The sequence below is a fragment of the Neopsephotus bourkii genome, unplaced genomic scaffold (assembly GCF_033783945.1).
Source record: "Neopsephotus bourkii isolate Nb327-2 ecotype Australia unplaced genomic scaffold, CSIRO-AGI_Nbou_v1 NB_233, whole genome shotgun sequence".
Lineage (NCBI taxonomy): Eukaryota > Metazoa > Chordata > Aves > Psittaciformes > Psittacidae > Neopsephotus > Neopsephotus bourkii.
Genome location: NW_026900743.1, coordinates 1,302,093 through 1,327,653, shown reverse-complemented (window position 1 = coordinate 1,327,653; position 25,561 = coordinate 1,302,093).

The following is a 25,561-nucleotide window of genomic DNA, read 5'->3' as shown; positions in this document are numbered from 1 at the left end:
TCCTTAACTGCTTTTTCACCACTCTGATGAAATAAGATAACCATAGAGACTTCATGATTATCATGTCTCTCAGGCTAAGAATTTACAGGATTAGCATTTCACTTCTGTGAAGTGAAAAAAAGCTTCTGCTTTTTTTCTGCACAGCAGCAATAGTCCACCTTCCATTGCATCCTCCTGAGGCTAAACAAAACCCATCTGCCTTGGCCCTGTATGCCTGTGTGCTCCAGCCCTCCCACTGTAGGAACAACCCTTCATTGATTCTCTCCTAGTTGTTGATATTTCATTTACACTGATGAGGTCCAGGCCCAGATACAAGACTCCACATGTGACCTTCTGAGGACTAAATAGAGGGAAAGATCACTTCCTTCAACCTGCTCATTATGCTTTTGCTAATTCATGCAGACCAACAGGCTGTTAGCTGTCCATGTTGTGACTTGTGACTTTGTGAGGATGACCAGAACAAGGTGTATTTCACAGTGGTTACTGTAGCAGTACATGGAGCAGGAGTGGTTCCCCTAAGTAATTAAGATGAGCTTGAAAATCAGCTCATTCAGAGGTACCTAGGAGCAATAAGATACCTCCTGCCCTTGCCATGACCTGTTCAAGCTCCAGGCAGAGCTACAGTACTTGCAAGAAAAAGGAAGTGAACCATTTTAACGAGAAACTGTTTAAAGGGCTGAGGCAGTAAACACTTTTGCTTGAAAAGATCAGATAGTACCGATGTCTTGCACAGAATAAAAGCAAGGCATCAGAGGAAATTTGCAGGAGGAACTGCAGTGTAAACATCCTATTCTTACGAAAAAGATTACTATGCAAAAGCAATGGCACACTATGAGGCCTTTTAATTGAATTCATAAAATTAAGTTAATTTTAATTTCTTCTGGACAGGTGCAATATATTTTGAGAGAACACAGGAAATTATCAAAGCTGATGAGTTGTTTTTCTCGTGTAGTTTAACGGAGGAAATTTGTCTAATGTGTTAAAAGCAGCTTTTGGTAACACTTTGCTGTCAAGACTAGAGACTCATCAGCATGGTGATTTCATGATAGTGTGCATAATAGGTAGATTGCTAACTCATCAATTTTTAAGATAAAAACATTAACATTCACAAGTTGGAAGTGAGTAGACTGATGCCTAATACAAACTTAATCAAAAGCCATTCACCCAAGCAACTCTGGCTTTAGAGTATTCAAAGCTGGTAGTTCAAGATCTTCTGTCTTTAAAGGTATGCAGCAAGGGCCAGCTGATCCCCTAGGGAAGGGGAGCTTGAAGCCCAGGGTGACCCCAAGGCAGTCAAGGGCAGAAACCAGGCTGTCAAGGGCACAGTCCCATCACAGCCAAGTGAAGGGAGCAGAATGGGCCTGAGTGTGGGAGCCAGAGTTGCTGCAAGTCCGAGAAAGGCAGGCAGACACCCATGTTGGGTGTAGTGTACAGAGGATCCTGACAGCATGTGTCCGATGCTGCAGAAGACATTCTAGAGCTACATAGTCTCCAGGAGTTTTTAGAAGACAATTGTTTTTTCAAGGACTTAGAACATTAAAAAAATTAGCAATATGTTGAAGGGTAGAAAAAGCTGAGATATTGATGGAGCTGCAAGTTTGGAAGAGTAGGGGAGTTCAGGTAAAACACAGAAATCATTTTTTTGTCAGGAAGGTGAGAAAATGCAGGAGAAAGAGAAGTCTTAAATATATTAGCGTATATGAATTTTACTTTAAAGATATATTTGCTTGTACTGAATGTTTCTGAATGTTGGTGGATTACGGTTTTGGTCCTGTAAGGTATTGAATACCCTAAACTTCTGACAGTATAGCATGAAGCTGTTTGCTACAACTTAGTCCAGCCTTTCTCAGCATTTTAGCCCAACAGTCTTTGCTCAATTATTACCAATTAAAAAGAGGTGAATCCTCGTCCTGCTTTCAATTTGGGAAATAAATTGAGCTCATGAACTGCAGAACAAGCACCTTGTTTTCTCCTTGCAATCTGGTTTATTCAGATCTTAAAAATTAAGCCTTTTCCACACCCAATCAAACCGCATGCTGCATTTAACTCATGTCACTTTGTCGATTCTTCCATTCTAATCTCAGCCAAATGGACTCATAGATTATACACTATATGGACACAGAAGTAAACAAACATAATGCTGATAAGGTGTGCTCTCTGACTTGCATTGTCTGACAGGCAGTTGAGATAAGAACCTGTTCTGCTGTTACACAGACATGGAAATGTTGTATATGCCTTACTGCAAAGCTAGGCCCCACTGTGTGAGGAGGATGAATTTACCTTCATACAAATCATGTGTGTCCATGATCTGCTAGCCTGGGAAGACACACTGTCAGAGGAAAAATATTTTACAGCATAGGTAGTAGGACAGTTTTAGGGAAACTAAATAATAATATTTTTGCCTTCTATGAGGTTCAACTCTCCCTAATCTATAAATCCATGTACATTGCAGCCTGGTGCAGAACCAGGGGGTATTACTGTTGAACATGGTACTTGATACCGCAGCTGCTGGAACTTGGCAAAAGAGTTTGCCAAGAAACTTTAGCCATCAAGAATACAACAGTCTGTGTTGCAAGTAGTCAGAAGGATACAAACAGGCAAGGATATAGTGTGCAAGTACCACTGCAAAACATTATGTGGCAGAGGTGTTTGTCAAAATCTACATCCAGTCTCATTAGCTGTCTCCAGATCTGTTAGAGGACCTGAATGTCATGAACACAAACAATTTGCATAAGAAATGTCCAAACTATGAATTGGAAACAAGATTAAAAGAAGAAACAGCTGTGTGTAATTGTCCATCCCCCGTGGAGATTAATATCACACATTACATGAAAAATTAGCTTTGGAAATGAGGTTAACAGAAGAATTAACCAGAAGAGGGAGTGAGCAATACCTCCTACATAGTACTGTGTTTACAGCCATGTCTTTACTGCCTTTCAGAGGCTACTCTGTCTTGAAATGTCATCCTCAAGAGGGCTGCAGGATTTGTTACCTTGCTGCCTTTAACATGTTTACTAACAACAACAAATTGATTTTTATTTCTCTGGCAAAGCAAACCTTGGTCTTTCCTCCTAATATTTAATCCTATTCAGCAACGTAAATAACGAGAAAGACTTGCAGATCTGATTAACCTGCGAGTTCCTTTTTAAGCAACAAGCAATCAATACCAGTACCAGTTCCATTAAACGACCCTTATCACTGCTTGAGTCTGTGGATGCAAGAGCACAAGTATATGCTTACTTTTACTCTAATGATTCAACAGTAGTCTTGTTCTACAAGAAAAAAAAAAAAAAGAGAAAAAAAAGAAAGAGAAAAAGAAAGAAAAGAACAGAAAACCAGTTTCTATAGACATTAAGAATTTTTTATTAGTTCAGCCATGCTTTAGGTGAGAATTTTTCACCTCGTGATAACCCAGGGGATTATTTTGCTGTTACCATTGCACTCATAATGTGAATCACCTTTTTAGAAGTACGTCTGTAAAGACGATGTTCTTAACAAAGTGGTGAAATGTTGAAATGTCAGTTTTCATCAGATCAAAGTCTTTTAATTATCTGCAGAACAGGGGGTGAAAACATGCCATGCTGGCCTATGAATGTATTAAATCCAGTCTGAAAAGCAGTATTTCTAGATGATATATTATCTCAGTTTCCAATATAATGGTTCCTTAACCAGAACAACAGGTTACCATCAGCCCTTGAAATTGTGAATTCTTAGTTATCAAATTTTTATTTGTAAACATTATAGTAGCAGCACATGAATGGACTGTTTGTGGATTTCTTAGCTTAGCATTGCAAGCCACAGCCTGACAACCATTCCTGACATTCTTTTAAACACTGGTTTCTGTAATGACTTTGGAAAACAAAGTAGGTAAGTTATGCTGACACTTATTTTCAGACTGGTAAACAGCTACAAAGCCTATAATTTTGGGCCACTATGGAGTATACAATACTCTTCCATTCTCATTTGAAACTAGATATGCAAGACTTGAAGAATATTTTCCTATAACAACCCCAGTATCTTACTATGGAAGCATTGCTCAGATGACAGCTCAGATGATTTGCTAAAGACAGTTACCTTCTTGTAATACAGACCAGTGGTGGCTTGGGTATACTGTCTATATGCTTTTTGATCTGTTTATGTTAAACACAAATGTAAATGTAAATGTATATATGATGTGTCAGCTGTACAGTACAAATTCACAGATTGGTTGGACATATTTGGAAAGACACTCGCTGTATTTACTTGTTTGAGATTTCCAGACACCTAGCAGGCATGGACATCTGGAAATTGATAGATTAATGCCTAGTGTGAAAAGGTTGGTAAATTTGTGTCAAATATCAGGGCAGAGGACACCAAACTAGGAAACAGGTCCTTGAGATCCTAAAGAAAATTACCATTAAACATAGCAACTATGCAGAAGTTGATGGAATATCTCCTAGGTTGCAAGGATGGCAGCTGTCTTGTGTCCCTGATGACACAATCCAAGGGTGAGAGGGTCTGCGCTATTCATAGCACAAGGGTGAGATCCTTTGTTGTCTTAAAACTACTCTCTAGCCTGTCTTAGAAAACAAATATGTAAATGGGTCATATAGTGCACCTTTATGACAGGTGCTCAAACCTGATGAAACAAAATGCTTCCCTGCTCATCCCCATGAAGAATAGTAGCATTCTAGTCAGTATGGTTGAGATTGACAGACTAGGGTGGTTTTTAGGAAGTATTAGGTAGAACTTTACAGTAAAACTCCAATATCCACATTTCTTTTTGATATAATCAGGAAACTGTTCTATACTTAGCACACACAGAATAGTTAAATTCTGTAGCATAAAACCAATTTTATTCCTTTACCATGTAAACAAATAAAGGGCCAAATATGCCAGGTTTGGCCTGATTCTTCTGCATCACATGTGCTATATATGCCCACTTCCTATATCTGAGTACAAGCCTGAAAGCCTTCTACTGGAACTCTCGGCCTAGGATGGGAAGTGAATTTCAAAGGTGAAGACAGCAGGTAGGCAAACATCCACTGTCAGCCCTCTCTCTCTTAAATTTAACTCAGTTCTTGTTACTCTCACTCCTTTCAACTGCATTGTATTGATTCTTATCCCTTATAAATCTTCATGCTTTAGGATCTGAATCAGTCGTTGACTATTTGCAGTTTGAGAGAACTGTCTTTGATTGCTGTGAAAAGAACACTGACCCTTAACCAGCTTTTCTGAAAATGTTTTAAAAATAACATAAAAATTCTGCTTTTTGCCTTAAGGAGCAGTCCCTTGGTCTTTAGCAGTGTAACATCTTGGAAGACAGAGAGAATGTAATATGAGTTAAGCAGCAAAATGCAGTAATGATGCTAATCCACACATGGTCAAACTGGGATTTATACTATTTGACTTTTTAGTTAGTCCTTCAAAAATATAAAAAAGGGGATTAACTTTTTTTTTTTTTGGGTAGTAGGGACGCTCTTTCATAATCAGGTTGTAGTGAAAGAAGAAAAATATCCTCAGCTTCATATATAACGTGAATTTTGGCTATTATATAAATCAGTCATCTAGGCCTCTCAACATACCTCTGCCTATGTAGAGGGTTACTATTGTTTGCAACAGTCTTCACCCCGACCCTAAACAGAAAGCCCTGAAGCAATATATATTGATTTAAATTAAATCCTCTCAGCAATTTGAACCAGAACTATTCTACTTCTCTGATAATGAATACAAGGAAATCTCAGAAAAGGAGTTTTAGGTGCTTCTTGGCTGCATATGCAGGGGAACAGCAAAAATGATTTTACATGAGGGACAAATATTCAGGTTAGTCCCCGTAAACTGATGTGAAATTGAGATTTTAAACTTATCCCTGCATAGCTTGAGGCTTTTGACCAGTGCCAGATGCTCAGAGAAATCAAGCAGAAAAATTAAGAAAATGTTCCCCCACCAATATTCTTGGAATTGTCTTCATACACTTTCTCTGTCCTGTTGAATATGCTAAAAAACTTTAGACTTGCATTCAGGGAAGGCACAGGCAGAGAGGCGTGCCCTGTATGTTGTTGACCCTTATCTGCTGGGAATAACTCTTCTCCCAGAAGAAATAAGCATATTTACTATGCTTCATTGTAACATACAACATTTTGAGTTGCTATACAGGGGAGAGAAATCAGATTTCTGTTTTGAACTTGAAAGAAGACATGCAATGTACCTCTGTGCAATGTGTATGCAAAAGTAAGACTTTTATATGCCTCTGTGCCCAGGGTTTCATTTGCTCCTGTTCAAAGATCTAGCATTGATACGAGGGTAGCCCTGTGGCCATTTTCAGCCAGAATTTCTAAAATCTGCAGTTTTGATTGAGCAAAAGTATTGAGGTACTTTGGGGCCCTGGGAGCCCCAGTAGTTCCAGACTGAAGCTGTGAAAATCTTAGTCAAATCCAAAATTATCAAGTGTTTATTCTTGTGTGGAGATGGGAATTTAGATACCTTGAGACAAACTCAATATAACTACTTAGGTGGGTTCACACTCAGTTCATCTCACCTGGAAAGTACATTTTCATGTTTCCAGCATCCTACTTTTACTCCACTTGAATCAGTCGTTAGCGTGGAGATGAAGCCAAACAGTGAGGAAAACTCCCTACTTTTTTCATTGTTGTGAGACAAACAAATCTGTATTAATTTATAGACAAATAAAAAATTAGTTGCCCCGTGAAAAAATCTTTGTCTCGCATGCACCGGAGGAATACTCACCTACATGTAACTGTTTTTTCAGCTTTCACCAAACTTTTCTCTCTCCTCCCTTTAATCAGAAAGATGCTTTGAAACACTTGCAAGAGTTAGATCAGGCTTGAGATAATGATTGTGTTGGTCTACTGCACCAACTGGGACTTCCCCTGGCTTTGGGGAAGTTGCTAAGCTACTATCTTAAAGAGACAACTGACTTGATTAATTGCAAATGCAGATTGCTTTACGAAAAAGTTAATACATTTATAACAACAAAGTGTGAGTGAAATAGCAGGCTGATTATCAGAACTTGCAGTATTCCCTGAATACTGGATTAAGGGACAAAAGTAGGGCTTTTAAAAACAGATGTGGTCTGCACTGGCACCAGTCCTGCTTTCAGTGATGAGGTATTACCATGGTATTGGTAAATTGCCATTTAATGAAAAATTGCAAAACATTTAGTTTTAGAGTGTGGTATTAAAAATAAATATTACCTAACTCTCTTTGTATTAATGTAACTGGAAAAGAATTGCTGTTATATTCTAGGGTCCCTCTAACCCAAATCTGCCTTGGAGGAGAGTGTATATCTGGCATGTGTTTGTACTGGCTGTCAGACTCCGGATACCTTGATTTTTCATTAAATATCCTATTACTTGAAACTCTTTAAAGGGCTAAGCAGCTTTCATTCCTCAGATCGTGCAGCAATTTTATGAATAATTGTAATATGGTAATACATATGATAATTACAAATATATATTAAGAGAAAAGAGAAGTAAGCATCTGTTTTCTTATAAGTAGACCTTTCCAGAAATTATTTTGATTTCCATGGAATTTGTTGCAATAAATGGAGAATAAAGTCTTTGAAATTTTCTTTGCTATAATTTTAAGCTTTTTTAATTTTTTTTTCAGAGGCAGGGGAGGAAATCCCAAAACAAAACAACCAAACTGTGTTGATGCTTCAGTTTTACCTAGAAATCTGAGAACATTCAAAAAATATTTTTGGGATTTTAAAAAAAGCTACTTAAGGAGAATAAACCATTTTCTAGCAGCTTTACATATCAGGCTTTACATAAGCAGCAAGCATCTGCTGAACCTGCTTCTGACTGTTCTGAAAGCTTCATTAATAACTTGTATTTCCCTTTAAAATCCAAAATAAAGTATGTCTGTGTGATTTGGAAGCAGTATATCTTGTCTTTTGTGGTCACAACAATGTCAATGCATTAGACTTTCAGAGGTCTTAGCTAGGAGATGTTAAAAAAAAATGAGCAACCTGCAATGAACTGAAAGAGCAGGTGAGGGAGTAACAGCACAGCACAAAGCTTCAGTGGGCAAGCTACAGAGATAAAAACACTCTGGAAGGAATACGATTTTTAAAAATCAAACCCAAGGAGCCTGAAATCAGTGGGAAGATACAAAGAATGAAAAAAAGGGGAGTATAATTAACCAGTAATGTAAGGCTGACTTGAGGATTTCTGTAAGTTCTATATGTTTGTATGTGTTGGGGGTAGATGATGGGGCACCTACAAACTCCAATTTATTAATATTTTGTATGGGAAAGCCAAGAAAATAAGATATAGCTCCTCTTCTGGGTCTGAAAGGCAGTGGGGAGAATGCAATACCTTTGCTGCTGGTTCCCATTAGATGAAGTTTGTGAGGGACATACATTATCTTTATTTGTAATTTATTAATGAAATGAGATAACCCTGCACCATAGTGTTCCACATCCATTTCACACTCAGACAAAAGAATTGGGGGAAATATGTTCATATTATTCTATAAAAGCTGGGGAATATAGTATAGTCTGGGGGCTACCTTGTTTATCATTATACTGAAAATCTTCTTAAAGTGAAATGTATTGTCACTATTAGATGAAAGAGGTGAGGAAGGCAACCTGTGCAACAGGGTGTTAAGACATAATGTGATCTGGAAACAGATGTCAAAAGTATAGCAGAAGGACTCTGCTTCTGTTTCATACTCCATGAAGCCAAGGAACTTCTTGGCAATTGTCTTCTTAGCCTTATGACTGTGAAGATATTTGGAAGTTATATCACCGAGAGTCTGTTTAGTGAAACTAAATTTGCACAGAGATGTGAGCAGTGCCTGTGGATTCTAGTGATAAATGGCAAAGGAAAGTCTGTTTGATGAATTAAGATCAGTTTTAATTATCAAGAATATTGTTGAACAAGGTTGTCGAGCCTTGAGATGAGAAGGTTCCAGGGAGACCTTAGAGCAACCTAAAGGTGCAATCTAAAGGGAGCCTACACGAAAGCTGGAGAGGGACTTTTTACAAGGGCGAGTAATGATAGGACAAGGGGTAATGGATTTAAACTCACAGAAGGTAGATTTAGGTTGCACATGAGGAGAAATTCTTCCCTGTGAGTGTGGTGAGACACTGAACCAGGTTGCCCAGAAAAACTGTGGCTGCCTCATCCCTGGCAGTGTTCAAGGCCAGGCTGGATGGGGCTTGGAGCAACCTGGTCTAGTGGAAGGTGTCCCTGCCCATGGGAAGGGCCTTGGAACAAGTCCTACAATGGGTTTTAAATACTATGACAGACCAAGCATTTTGAATAACAACCAAGAATATATTCTAGGTAAATATGATTTAAAATATGCTTAATTTTAGTTAAAAATGTAGGATTCATTGATATGGAAAAAAACATATGAATTGGTTATGGATACTATTTTGGGTAGGTAACAGGAGAAATTAGTTTCATTTTCTCAGATATATAATCTTTTTATGCTATACTACATTTTTTTTTAAATGGGACAGTAAAATCTATCTCTGCTATACATGTAATGAAAGACTCTACAAACTTAAAGGCCATGAACACTTGCTTTCTGCATATAGAAAACAGGTGTTTGTGTGTGACTAAGAGTGTACCTGTTGCATGGAGCTAGGAGATGCAACTTTAGCACTTCTGATAGGTTGAATAGTCAGTAGCACCAAATTTTTCTTCAGGCTGCTAAACATAACTCTATACTGTAAAAATCCCCTTACTGTTGGTACTTTTTTTGTTTCTAGATTTTATCTATTATTTTTCCTGTAAATTTTAAGAGTTTCATAATTCTTATTTTAAATTACTTTTTTTTAAAGAATTTTCTCTTTTTTATTTTTTTCTCCTAATGTCTCTGCTAGTCTGGTTTAGAGTCTGAAAAAAAGAGGTTTGCTTCAGGGCTAGAAACCATTTCCGGGACTCCATTTCAGCCCCCTTTATACTCAAAGATGTGACCTAGTTATTCTTTCAACTGATCTTAGTCTTTTACAAACAGTTCTAAGAAGTAAGGAAGAATCATAGTGGGAAAAGTAATTCTTAGCCCTTCTTCCAGTCTTTTAGCTGTTCTGTTTGGAATTCTTGGGTAAATGGCCAACTATCAGCTTTGTTGAGTACTACAAGTTGTAATGAAAATGTGGATGACTTTCACAAAAGTCTGCAAAATGAACACCTGCATTCATAAAATAGCATTATTTCTGGTATTTCTGAAGCTAGAATTTCCAGTTACTATTAGTTTAGTATATTTCACTACAGTTTTAAATAGCCTGAAGGAGGCAGGCTTTGAATTCCTACTGAAAATTTTATGACTTTGAAATCTATTTTAAAATGAAAACGTGGATTTCTAATGCTTGAATTTTATGGAAGAAGGACAAGAATAAGCTAAGAGAGCTCAAAAATCTTAAATTTTAGTAATAGGATTTTTTTTCCATGCTAAGAGTATGGACAATCAAGTATTGAAAGAAGGTGGACTAGCAGGAGAAATATTCCTATGGAGCAGCCTTCCAGTATGTGAAGGGGGCTTATAGGGATCCTGGGGAGGGACTCTTCTTTAGGGACTATAGTGATAGTACAAAGGGTAACGGGTTAAAACTTAAACAGGGGAAGTTTAGACTGGATATAAGGTGGAAGTTCTTTACTGTAAGGGTGGTGAGGCATTGGAATGTGTTGCCCAGGGAAGTTCTGAATGTTCCATCCGTGGTGGTGTTCAAGACCAGGTTGGACAGAGCCTTGGGTGATATGGTTTAGTGTGAGCTGTCCCTGCCCATGGCAGGGGGGTTGGAACTAGATGGTCTTAAGGTCCTTTCCATCCCTAACTATTCTATGATTCTATGTTCTCCAAAAGCATATTAGGAAAGCAGAAGTGGCAGAGCTAAATGCTCTGGAGTAGGTGACTTCTGAAGTTTCCTATCTTATTTAAAAAAAATTCAATACAGAATGTTAAGAGGATGTAACTTGGAGTGGGCTCATCTAATTTCAAAGTTCCACCTAACTTCTAAGTTTGAGAGGGAGAGCTGGACCCGATGACCTTATGAGGTTCATTCCAACTGAATGATTCTATAAGTTTTTTGGCAGATATATAGTTCAACATGAATGTTTTTCCTGTTTGTTTTCCACTGTTTTGGTATCTTATTTATCATCATTTTCATATCAAAACTAGTCAGATGTTTTCTGCTTGCACATAGAAATATACACACCTTCACAGGGATCAAGCTACACTCATGTACACATAAATTACAAAGTGGTTTTATATCTTGATCAAACAGGGAAGAAATAAATCTATTTCTGTTGAAATTTCCAGGTGTGTCAAAAGGTTTCGGGATTTCATATTCTGAAAACTGAAAATAATTCAATTGGGGGAAGTCATATTTTATAATGGAAACACAAGAAACTATAAAATTTTTAGGAAACTCCATAATATTGATTCACAGTGTTTAGGTCATAGTAAGGTAGATAAAAGGATAAAAGAACAGTTTCCTAATCATCTCATAATAAACAGTTTCCTAAAAAATGTAAGTTTCCTAATCTTCTCCACTCTGTAGAGATAAAGACAAAAACTGCCTCTGTCATACTGTGTCACAGCATAGGCACTGCTCACTTTGTCCTTTTTCTGTGTTTGTTTACTGAGCTGCAATCGGTATAACAGCATTAAACACGCCCTAAGAAAAACATCAAAGTCTACCTTTACTTAAAGAAAAAAATAAAGGACTCACCAAAAATCCATGATGTGTTAAGAAATGCAGGCCACCAATCCATGCCCAGCCAAGCAGCACTGGCAGTTTCTAGCTTGCAAATTTACACCTATAACAATTGTTAAAGTCTAAAGGACTTTATCGTCGGAATAAATCAATGTAACCTCACCAAAGTAAAATTTTAATGGAAATAGAAGGGACTAGCTGTATTACTGAATACTGAGATATATTGCCAATATCCTGCTTATTTTTCTGCATACTGCTTGTCACACAGAAAAAAGCCACAGTAAAAATGGAGCATGTCATATTACTCGCTTCTGTCTGACCCCAAATGAATAACTGTTACAGTCTTCCTGACCTGATGCTTATATACTTTGTGTACTCTGCCAGTATTTCATCCTTGCTCAAGTAGTCAGAATTTCCTACAAAAGCATTTGTAGTCACTGTGGAAAAGCCAGTGTGAGAGATTTAAATAATATCTCCACCAAATAAATGTAAGAAACTTGTTGTGTGAATAGAATGAATGCTTACAGTACAATAACTGCTGTTAATAAACCATGTCGAGTCAATTTACTCTGTCCATTCAGTAGTCTCAAGGTATCAAACCTGCAACTTCAACGCTGATTTCACTGTTAGGCTGAAAAGGTGGCAGCTGCTGTGGTAAGAGAAAAATGCTTTCCTTTTCTGAGTAGTTGCAGTGAATACTTCCTTCTGAATTTCCCCGAAGAGAAGGGAGAAAATCTTAATAGTCATCAGATCAACAAAATGAAAATTATCTTTTGATTTTCCTTTGTATTACCTGTATTTGATCTCATTAGGTAATACCTGCAAATGAAAAAGATGGCCTTGCTTTTTTTTTGTTTTTCTTTTAATATTGCATGAGAAATTAGAAAATACGTATTTTATCTGGAAGACATATAACAAAACTGAGACCTGCAAATGAAACAGTGGGGTGTTAGTGTTCATGATATTTTCACTTATAAATTTTCACAGCCATATTTTATCTGCAGTATAATTACTCTGCAACTAGAATATGACCCTAGTCTTTTTATATCTGTAATAGCTTCACCATCCGATGCACTTGAGTAACGTATGAATTATTCCAGCTGCCCCCTGTCTTGTCACAGGGTGGTTTAAGGATCCTTAACTAAGGAAAAACTATGTATTTGCAGAAATTCAGCTGGAATTTTTCTCCATACTGAAAAACTTACTACCAGTTGTTTAAAAAAATTTTGAACTATGTTTCTTTACCCTTACTGTATTTTAATTCCAACTATATTATAGTTAATGCAAAACATAAAACTAATAAAACAAAAATTTATTTTGAAGGATGTATTTACATGGTATTTTCAGGTTTTGTGCAATTTATAACTACCAAATCTAAGCAGAATATGGAAGAAGCTATTAGCTTCCACTGCACTGGGGAGGATGGAGCAAGTAAAGTCATTTGATGTGATTTGCACTTAGAAAACAAATCTTTCTTGTCCAACAGTTCAGTATTAAAGAAGAGGACAAGAAACAGCGAAAAAGTGTCTGCAGACTGCACCTCATTAATTCAAGTATTACTTAAGTAATTAATGATCTTTTTTGAAGTTTAAACCATTAACGCATATTGACTTTGTTTCATATTATGGCTTTAAAATCTCTTGCGTTGAATTACCAATTAAGGTGAAATCTGCCAAGAAGAAAACGTCAGCTTCTATTTACTGTAGGAAATAACAGCAACAGCAACAAAATATGTTAAAGCAGCCCCAAAACTGATGACAGTCTTTACTATTTTACCTCACGGCTTCCTTCAGCTTCTTGCCATATGCTAAAATTTCATACTCTGATGAGCCTTTGAGCTGTCAGTCTGTCTCCCTAGCTTTTCTCTCATTTTCTTCTCAGCATAAATGGCTATTTGATGGATATTGTTTTATGTCTTGCCTGACCATTTGACTGCAGGGCATAGTTACTTCTCATGTCTTCTATTAGAGGGACAGTGGACACAGCAGGCAAGCTAGTCCAATTAAGTGGCTACTACCATTAACATTAACCTTTTAAAAAGTGTGAGCATTACGTCTTAGAACATATTTGGTACTAAATCAGTACCTCAGGGCAAGAAAAGTGCAAGTGAATCACCAATTTTCACTTTGCCTTGTATAAGGGTAAGGCCAGAACCTGTTTTGAAGGCCAGAGTCATTGGCTCATGGGGCAGTCTCCCCTCTATGTCAAACCTCCAGGAGAAAGTCAAAAAAGCTCCTGATTTGGCTGCCACTATTGAAGCTTATTAACTGTAATATTCTTCTGAAAAATCAAATTATGCTTTATATTGACATAAATCTTCTAAACGTTCAGAGCTTTGGGATAAATTTCCACAATTTTAAGTATGTATCTGCATATCCAATACCACCTTCTATTAATTCATTTTCCCAATAGTCCTGTTTTGGGAATAACATGTTCATTTTTCATTTTCTCCTCTTGTCATGTGCCACTTCATTTGGAGGAAAAAGCGTAACAGGGCTAGTATTTCTATCTCTCCAGATGGTGCCCTGCACCATATTGGTTAGTTCTTATTATCCTCACCTGATAATCTGATTTCATGCAGAAGGAAGAAGTTACTTCTCTGGTGAGTTCCCACTGGTACCTTACCGTTTCCACAGTCAATGAATTTCTGTTCATTCCTACACGTTTGGCAAGTAATGTTGGAAGCAGAGTATCACTTTTAGTTTCATTTACTGCAACAGAGCAAGCAACAGTAGAACTGATAGAATGGGTTTCCCCTGGGTTGTGTCTGTAATTGGGTTCTCTGGGTGCACTGTAGGATCAGAAGCTTTTCTTGCATTAGCCCCACATACCATGCTTTGGTTTGCATTGTAGAGTCTGTGAGCTTGATTCCTCTTGGATGAAAGAAAACCAAAAAAGCTTCTAATAGGCATTCTGTCCACAAGACCAAATTAGAGCTGATTCAAAATTCTGCCATGTCCTTATATACTATATATATAGTGTGGCTATCTGGTCACCAGCACAAGCTCTTTACTCCCATTGAGGTGTACTACCTACTATGACAGATTAGTGTTTGATGCTTAATAAAATGTAGCTCTTCATTGAAGCTTCTTTTTTGACTGGGACTTCATGAAGAGTCTTTTATTTCTACTTGACTATCTCTTTTTATAAAAAACTGATCATTAATCTGGTGACTTTTTTGACAAATTTAAAGTTTATCAATGATAATCACAAAGTATTAGAAGTGACAGTAGAGTAACCTGGAAGTCTCATATACAGTGAGATACTGCATTGATATACTCTCTCTTCAGGATACCAGGTTGAACACCATACATGTGGATGAGGAAGAAAGTAAAGTTTGTTTCTCAAGGTTTATCTGTCCAGATCACCATTACTTAATCTCAGTATCAGTAGCTTTAGTTCCACAGATTCCTCCTGTATCTTCACCAGCCCTGAGTGCTTTGCTCCCCCTAGATTTTAAAATGGTGTTGGTGAAGGAAGTACCTAACTGCTTTTTGCTGTTCCTTCTTCCCCCTACCAACACAACCTTTATTCAGTGCTTTTTCAGATCTCATAGTACCAAAGTTAATAATACTTCTTTAATGAAGCAAGGATCTAGATGCATTTTTGAATGTAGCATTAAAAAGTTTTGAGGCTCAGGTCAGTTTTAATATCCTTTATGTATCTAAGTGACTTTTTTAGTGAAGTTATAAATAACCTTTAATTTTGAATATCTCTTCTCGTTGCTTTCTTAACTCTGAATCAAGTGTTCATGCAGCAAATGTCAAGTTGAGAATTAATATACTATGAAAAGTAAAATAGAGGAAAGTAATGTCCAATGAATTTGCAGGCAAAACTATGGAACTAGACTATTTCCTATGAAAATCATGCTTTTTTAAGGGGATTCATAGCAATTCTTTATTTCTTTGTTTCAAAGACATTATCGTGCGGGTGAGCACAGTGCTTGTGTGTCTCTTTTTCTCTGAATATGTTCCACAAATTAATGGAATAACAAGAGCAATTTATGGGGGGTTCAACACAGTCTGACCTCCAGCTGGGCTCCAATCTGTCAAAAAAGCCTATCTCGCTATATCTGCTATCCCTGCTTGGAAGTCTCTGATACCTTAGGAGGTGTCAGATGGCACAGTGCGCTTGGCGACTGAACTGAGAGCTTGCTGATTAAGTTAGAGTGGACTGACTGGAATTTGGTGAATGTATTTTCTAAATCTTTTTGATCTTTTACTAAGTTAAGACTACTGGGTAATAGGTAGAAACATACTTTTAAATATCTAAATGTAGATATTTTCATTTGTACATATTTCCCATTCAAAGTTTTTTTTTTTTCTATCGGTCATTAAATATGAAACACTGACCTCTGCAATATTTCAGTGAATGCCTGGAGTTATGCTGCTGCCACTGAGTAGACCTTAGTCATATACCAGCAACACCAGAATCACTTTGATTTCTTTCTTGATTTATTTCTTCTTTGATTTCTTTCTTCTCGCTTCTTTCTGTGCTCTTACATACAGCAAGTATGGTCCACTGTGTTTCATGTAAGGTACCTCCTTGTGCTCTGCACCAGGGGAGGGTGATGAGAGGAGAGAGGATTCTTTCTGAATCTCAATAAGAAAAGCCTAACAACAAAAGGCTTAATAAAACATCTGTTTTAATAAGAGAATAAGAAGAGGACATAGAGAATGAGTGAATTTGAGGTTGTTTCAGATGCCGGGCACCCCTCTTTTGTGCAGTATTGAGAGGACCTCATGTGAATTTTCCCATTGCCAGCTGCACAGATCTCATCCCTTTTTGGTCATTTGGGCAAGTATGTGGTATTCTTACAAGAGAACATTTCTATTTATCATTTCTAATATCATTTACAAGGGATGGTCTCATGAGAACTTCTTTCTGCACTGCTTGATAAAAGCAATGCCATTGGGTGGTATAGTTGCAGGTGCTGAGTGGGAGTTGCCCACAGGCTCCTCTGTTGTGAATAGCTGGCTGAGGTTGTTCTTCAACCAAGAGATTTGAGCAGCATAGCACAGCCTGATGCTGGAGGTGCAGCATGGCATAGCACAGGTCTGCACTTGCTCAGGTTAACTGTGATGTGGGCTGCTACCTCTTTGGGGTATGGTGGTCTCCTGGCCAGGATCACTACACTTTGTTAGGAAAAATAGCTGTTATGTGGGTAAAGAAGGTATCCTCTGATCACAAGATCCAGTGATACCGGTGTCCCATGTTGGCTAAAGCCCTGTCAGGGAGCATGGAGAATACATTGTGGAACAACTTTAACAGCTTTTTTTGTGTGAAAGGCCTTCACAGAAGCTGATGTATGTGTGGCACAATTATTTATGTTTTAACAGTATACTATATGTAAAGTCTGATGTATACAAGATTATTTTCACAGTTGCTAGTTAGCAATGTGTGCAAACAAAAGCCCCAGATAGCTATTTGTAAGCATTCCTGTTATAGTAAGTAAACCAAATGAAAAGATGTTCTTTATGCAGCTTACTTCAAGCCTTTAAACAGTTTTACATGAAAGATTTGCAGCAGCTGTAAGCACACAAAATATTTTCTGTTACCTGTGTGTAATAAATGTGCCTGCCACATGTTTTCCTGACACCACTGCACAGTTGTTTGCACAGCAGTGATAGCATGGAGAAGTAATTGGTCTTTTGAGTACTGCCCAGTTTCATAGCAGGTTTACAAGATGTGGTATGAGAAATGCCAGGGAAATGGTTTTGGTGGGAGTGAAGCAGTGATAAATTTCAAAACTAAGTCCAGCTTGTGTGGGTCCTATCAAAAAAAGTAGCTGTGCAAGTCAGTACTGTGAAAGCAGTGGGTCTGTCTTTACTTCCTTTTCATCTACAGAAGGAAGATATTAGAAAAAGCTATTTATTAGTAAGTAGATCATTCATGTAGTTACTTTCTTCTCTTCTACAGAAACAAGCTACTAGAGAAAGCCTTTTAGTAGTGAACATGTAATCTACTTATGTGGGTTTAGCAAGGGAAAGAATGTATTGAAACTTGGCCAGGAAGGAGCGAAGAAAAGAATAGTGTCAGAAGTAAGAGCTGAGCATTCAATTGTGCCTGTTAGAGGTACATTTTATAAGATATAAATCAGGTCAAGGAAGCTTCAGTTGAAACATGTTTGCTGAATGAACAGATAACTGCAGTGAAAGGATGCAAAGTGGGAGAAATAAAGAGCAACCCACACTGCTATAAATGTGAATGACAAACCATGTAAATAGCATAACTCCCACTGAGAATGTGACAGTTCTTCCAGGTACTTTTATTTCTAAGCCTTTCACAGCCCAAGCTATCACTATTACAGATTCGTGCCAGTTCTTTATGTATCTAGCAGACATTTTATGAGAATTTGCACGCATATTTCTGAAACTGATAAATTTGCATTTCAGTATTATTTCTCTTTTAAATGTACCACTAACTGTATTGAATCCATTGTAGTTTGCATCCCATGTACTAAACATTACAGCAGCGGGATTTGAAATTAGTGCCCTTAGGTGGCTTGCCTTCATATCTGTGTGATAAGAAGCAGCATTTCATCAAGGGTAAAAAGGTGTATTATTAAGTAAAATAAGTGCTTTTTTATTGGTGCCTTTTAAAGCTGTATCACTGCTGTTAAGCAACTCCAAGTGGTTGGCACAGACTATTTGCAAACTTAGAAACACCTCTTTCTGTGCAATTTGCCCACTTCAGAAACTGTAATTTTTTATTTTTTTTTTCTCAGTTTTTGTTTTTATACTTGTTGGTTCCTGTCTCAACCTTTCTATCCAGGTACTTTTGAGTACAACAAATTACCAGGGAAAAAGTTTTCATTTGACAAAGATAAAGTTTCTTGTCTTTTCTACATGGTGCAAAGGTCATGATGGAAGATCAGAGACAGGAAGCAGCTTGTCATTTTGTTAACAGGTGCAGGAACTCAGAGCTTTGTTAGACTCAACCAGAAGCCATTAGAGACCTGTAATAAGCAAGGAGCACCAGCGTGGTGCTTGATATTAGGCTAGCAACGAGGTACAGTTTTACTCAGGAATGGACTGTAAGAAGGCACTGGAACCTGTTTGGAATGCATGCATGTGTGTTTTCATACATATATCTGAGTCAACATGGATCTTCCTTATGAACACAAAATAAACATAAAAGTTCTGTTGATCCTGACATTCCCATAACAGGCAGAAGAATATAAATGATCTTTCTCTCTTTTTATCTCATGCTCCTGATCTGCTTTTGTGCCTCATATGAGGTGCAGCACTGACCTGGCCTCCTGTTCCTAAAATTATGGGGGTAGCATTACTTTAAACTTGCTCTTCATTAAAAGGTTACTATTTCCTTTTACATTTTCTTGATCTCCCTCAGGAATGAGACTCTTGCTAGTTATAAAAGAATACTACAAAAAGCATGTATTTTTTTCTAATAAATTCTATAGGATTTTATAGTAATTACTACTGAAACCTATTAAATATCTATGGTGCCTGATATTTTCCACTTTAATTCATTCCACTGGATTTCTTTCTTATGAGTGAAATCCTTTGAAAATATTACCCTTCCACAGTGGACCCATTTTTTGAAATTGTTATGCAAATCCAAATCCTGCAGCTTTCAGAGGGAATCTGTGACAAAAGTGAGACAGGCACAGCTACCTCCAGTCAGGCAATTCTTTTGATTAAGGTTCTCTGCTTTAAAACAGAGTTTAATCAAGGATAGCAGAACCAGAGGAAAACCGCTTTCCAGGTGTGCCTTCTTGTGCAGATGGTATGCTGCCAAAGAGAATCAAAAGACACTTAATTACAAGAATGATCAGCAGAGTCAGACAGGATGAGAAATTGTGTGCTCTGATGGAAGCTGTTCAATACAACACAACAGCACAGCTTGGCACGTGGGAAAGGACGAAGCCACTTCTGATGGATGACAAAGGCTTTCTGAAGTCTGCTGAGACCGAGTAATCCATGCTATAATATTTGAAACATTATTGGTGATGATCACCTGTCCTTTCTCTGGAAAAGTCTAAACCTGCAGGGGAGCTCATGCAGCTCTTACCTGGGCAAAGGGGCACACAGCAGTCCTTGCCAGTTTGCTTCCTGACAGCCTTTGAGATGATTCAAGGTGTGACAGAAGTTTAATGCAGTGCTAGTGTCTGTTTTGCAGAAAGAGGGAATGTTACTTCTGTATGAGTTAAGTCTATTGGCTAAGATAGATTTGGGGCCCTGCTGTGTTGCCTGCTGATGCCACAAGTATGTGGGCATAATCTCCGAAAATTTGCAGTCTCAGTTGCCTCTTGAAATTCTTGTTGTGTTTTTTTTTTTTTTTGAGCTAGTTGAACACACCCTACCATGCAGCTGTACCCAAAATGTTTAAGATTCAGGCAAAAACGTGCACAGTGATGTGCTATTGTATTTACATATTAGAGGGGATCTTTCCACATGAGCAAAGCAATGTATCATTTACCTTTGGTATCCATTCCTAGTTTTCTCCTAGAAAGATAATAGTTAAACTGTGGTTTTAAAACTGACTGTGACTACACTCAGAAAGAATTCCAGTGGGACTCCATCCAAGTACAGCATCTGGCCACAGGGAGCTGCAGGCAGAACAGCCTCATTAGTATGTGCTGCAGGATAAGCCCTGTCTTACTACCTGTCTTGTCAGCTGTGGGTCATGTAATCAGTGGTCCATAAACAGTAATGCCTTTGTCAAGGTACCTTCAATGAAACAAATCCTAAACTCTGCTAACTGAAACGAGGTCACAGCTTTTCCTCCACTGCCCTGGGACTGACATAGCACCATGGCACCGGCACTGCAGTTGTATGATGAGTTTGGTGACAGAAACCCAGATATGCAATCATATCTCCAGGACATAATAATGCCAGTTTCTCCTTGGATAGCAGTTTATTTCTTTTTTTTTTTTCCCCAAAGGGCCCTACAAACACTATTGAATTAATTTTAGCTACACCATGGAGTGCACAGAGGCCTAATCCTCTGTAATCAAGGAATGCACTGTCAATGACTTCAATGAGCTTTGGATTTGGCCTAGGTGAATACAGATTAGGAAAGAGAAAGAGCCCCTCCAGCAAGCAAATGGCAAAGTTGGGATTTAAACACTAGTGAGTCTAACTAATAGCATCGTACTCAATTCCCCAAAAGGGCCCCTGACAGCATTCTGAGGAAGGAGGTGGAAAGAAAGGTGTTAGAGCGTCCCAACAAATCTCAGAGGAAAAGGGCGATCAAGAGAGGAAAGGTGGTAGAAAAAAAGCCCATCTGTATGTAGGGGGAAAGTTCATAGAGTCTTAGCTCCTCCCTTGTCTTCAATTTTGCCTTCTTTCTCTTCCTGTCCCTTGCACTGGACTCTTTACTTGAATATGTTTTGTCGTTTGAGCTTTCTTGCTACAGGTTCTACCACTGCTCTTTTGGCTGCCTGCCTGTTGGTAATAAGCAGCAGATACAGCTTCTGGCAGTACTGAGTCACTAAGAAAAGTGGACTAGCAGGACACTTAATAATACAGGGATCTTGAAGTACTTTGCAAACTTCAATTAATTAAGTTTTACAATACCTTTGTGAGAAAGGCAAGACTTATTAGACATACATCACTTCTGGGAAAATAGTATGATTAAAGCCAGCTTTTCCTAAAGTGTTAATATCTTTTTGTTATTTGTATTAAATTTATGTGTAACATAGCACTACAGACAGGACAAATTTTGGGCATTTGCCTGCAGACCATTGTGTGAACAACATGAAATTAAGACATGCAAAATTAAAATCCTCTTCTGAAAATGCTTGTAAGGCATAACCTTGGAAAAATCATTAAGTCAGAGTCAAGAATGTGAATGCTTTGGCCTGCTTCCACCAAGAATGGTGACAGTGAATGAAATTAAACCCACTGGGGTAAGCTCAGTACTGATATCAGGCAAGTAAGTTGGAAGGCATCAGACAAAATTAGGAAGGTCTCAAAACACCTCTGCTTCACTGTAGTCTCAGTCTGGATGTTTAGGAAACCAGACACATAATCTGTCTGAGCAGGAGATCTAAACAGAGTCTTTTCTCTGCTGTCTGCCTTTTCTTGCCCAAAGACATAATAACTATTTTAGGTAGCTTCACACTGTGACAAGGCCTGTGTTATGTTAATGAAATTAAGACATTCAAGACTGAAGTAACAGATCATTGTGAGGCAGGACACTCTGGAATAAATGGTGAGGTGATTTTTAGCAGCATCTAAACCTTGTTTTGCAATGTTAACTCAAGCATACAGTATTTTATGGTGACTTCTCTGAGCCTAAACAGTTTTTACTTGTTTATATCTGCCAAAATGCACACCTGGCTGGGCTGTTCAGTTTATCTGAAAATCCTTGTCCTTGTGTCCCAGTAATTTCCTTCACACAGTCCTGTAAAGACCTGTAAAAGATAAAAGAATAGATATTAAGTCATGAGTTAGGAAGAAGGTGTATATTACAGGCAAGAAAATTTCTGTGCAGACACACATTCATACATGACTTTTTAAGAATGGTAGCCTTATATTTTTCATACTGCATACACTGAATATTTCATACGAAACAGCCCAGCATACACATGATCTCTGCATAGAAGACTGCTACCTGTAGCAAAAATCTGAAATCTGAAGAGTAATGAAAAATCACTTCTTCACAGTGGTGGGAAGGTCCACCTGCCTGAGGCCATGGCTAGTGTAAACCTTACCGGGAAGCAACAGCAATCTGTGTGGGCATCTTGTAAAGCAGTGTTTATGGTGGTAGGTGAAAGAACAGCAATGAGTAAGTCCCTTGGCTAAAGTGCAAGAGATCCTTGGTCAGATTTCTGTAGGCCACAAATATCCCATGTGTCATTGGCACATCTTGTTCTTGAGCAAAGTGCTCTCTGTCTGCCAGTTATTAGTTATTAATCTGTTTGAACTTTAGGTGTTAAACTTCAGTGCTCCAGTGGCTACAAAAGGATCAGTATTTCAGATGCCACTGCTCTACTCTATGTCTTAATACTGTGTTTAGGGAAGATTTGAGGATCATGTATTTTAAATCCTTATATTCCCATTTTAATAAGAAGCTGATTTTCTACTTGCATTATCAATTTTTCCTTTCTTTTTTTTTTTTTTTTAGATCTGTGCAGTTTTCTGAAGCCAGAGTATTGTGGTGGAATTTAACAATTCTGCCTATGAAAGGCCACAGTGATGTCCAGAAGTAGCTGCCAACATACTCTAAAGTATGCAAAACATTCCAGATCTCAGATTTGCTCTTCTCAAGGAGGAAAGATAATAATTAAAGTCAGAATGCTAACACTGTTACAAACATATTTCACTGTAATTATGAACCAGAAACTACTTCAGTGAAAGGACTTACCAAGTAAACGTGTACTGCTATGCAAGATCAGTATCATACATGTGATTCTGAATACAGATAAACACTGACATAATTCTAAGCAAATTGTCAAATAAAAATTAAGAAATAAATTTGCAACAAGTAACAAAACATTGCATAATTTTTTTTACCAGATTTTTAATCTTATATTGTTAATATTTCATTTTTGCTAATTGGCCTGGAGACTAATCCTCCATATCAACCTGGTAAGCTTCAGCTTTTAAAGTTCAGATGCTTTCTGCATATGTTAAATGTTTAAATTCTTCATATAGAATATTTTTTTAATCCTTGCATAGGTAGAGGGAATGAACTGATTTTATGCACATTTAACAAAAAGAAACTAAATTAAAAATATTCACCTTTAGGCTGACACCCAGCCTAGTAAATCTGAGTCAAATAGTGAAAATTTCCAGCTAGGTACCTACATGTGAAAATGCAGAATTTTAATAAGAATGTTAAAAAAATTTACTGCTACAAACTGATTGTGAAACTGAAATGTAAACTTTTGCATTAACTTACAGCATAGAACAGAAAACACACACAAACTGCAACCTATTTGCTGGCTGACAAACAATTAAACATAATCAAGTCTCTGCCCAAGAATACTGAGCCCCTGCTTTAGGCATTTGCCCTATTTGTATACTCACAATTTTTCAATCCTCACATGAAGCAAGGAATCATTATTAAGTGGAGAAGGAGCTTAGTAACATATCTCAGAAATGTATCACTAAAATGATATTAACACATTCCCCTGACAATGGCTTCAACAAGAGTCTTCTAACTTGGTTCTTATCCCACTGGTATTACCCAATGTATGCAGGTTCATTTGCTGCATTTCTTTTGCTTTCCACATTTTGCTAGCTGTGGCAGAGAGTTTCGTTGGTGAGCAGGCCTGTGTGCTTCCTCTTGTAAAGTGCCTTTTGGTCCAGTTCTGAAACTCCATTATTTATCACAGTTAAATAATTTGTTATTTTTTAATTCATATTTTTATTATTAATTAATAAATTGTATTAATTTCAAGTTATTTGAGCTTTATTTAATGGGTCAGTACATTCAATGTTTCTCTTTTCTTGCTTCTGTCAACTGCAGCTTTAACAAGGACTTTTCTGTGCATTGTCTCAGATAAATACCATGTAGCTTTCTTTTCTGTTAAAGGCAGAATAGTAACATATATTCCCGTATCCTTCCATAATTAACCTTTTATTTAAAAGTAGGGATGCTTTTCAATCCTCTATTCTTAAAACCTGTTTGTTTCAGATTGCTGCCATTTTAGGTGTTCTGATTTGTTGTAGTTTAAAGCTGGCAACTATGTACTACAATGGCATGCAACTCCATGCTCACGCACACTGCCCATGTGGGATGGGGAGGAGAATTAAAAGAAAGTAAAATCCATGAGTTAAGAACAGTTTAATTATTGAACAAAAAAAAAAAACCAACAAAAACCCAACTCCCCAAAACCCAACAAACAAACTTATTATTAACAACATTAAAACTAACATTAATATTATTGATTATAATTAAAAGGGAGACATGAAAAAGAGAGTGAAATCAGCCCCAATAAATAGAAGTGATGCACAGTACAATTGCTCACTACCTGCTGACTGATACCCAGCCTGACCTGAGCAGCAATCTGACCTCCCAGCCAGCTCCCCCCAGTTTATATGCTGGGCATGACATGCTGTGGCATGGAATACCCCTCTGGTTAGTTTGGATCAGGTGTCCTGCCCCTGCTTCCTCCTTGCTTCTTGTGCCCCTCCTCACTGAGAGACTGAAAAGTCCTTGATCAGGGTAAGTGCTACAGAGCAGCAACTAAAACACTGGTGTGTTGTCTCATTGTTCTCTGACTAAAGCCAAAACAGTATCAGCTACTAGCAAGAAAATAAACTTGATTCCAGCCAAAACCAGGATATGTGTACAGACTGCTTTCAGGTATAACAGGAGGTATTACTGCTTTTTACCCAGAGAGATGGATATGTCTTCTCCTCTGTAAACTCTGTCCTTGAGGACTTCTGGACAACTGTCTTAAGCAAATGAAGCACTAATGTTTCTTTTCAGTTTTCTTGGAGCAATGACTTTACTACCTATAAGTGAATTAGAATGTTTACAAAGGGTTTGATCTCAACATGCAAAATATGGACGTCTAACATCCCACTTTTAAAAGAAAGTTAAAGAAGTCTTTTCATGAAATGGATCCTAATTCTTTATTCTCACGTGTTTCATACAAATGCTGATACTTCCAGCTCTCAGAATATTGTAAACAACCAAAGCATTCCGCAAGATATCCAAGCCTTACCAGAGGTTTATAATGAAAACAGGGACTGCTCATAACTAGAGGTGATTGAGCATTGGTGCACCCAGATTTAACAACCAACCCAAACACCTGCACAATTTATTTGGGCTAAAGAAGCACATTGTCTATATGAAGTCATAATTCAAAATAAAGTTTTAATGGGTTAATCAAAGATTTTTTATTCTAAGTGAAATGGTGCTAGCACATACAATATAAATTATCCTAATACTATGATCATTAGCATAGTAATA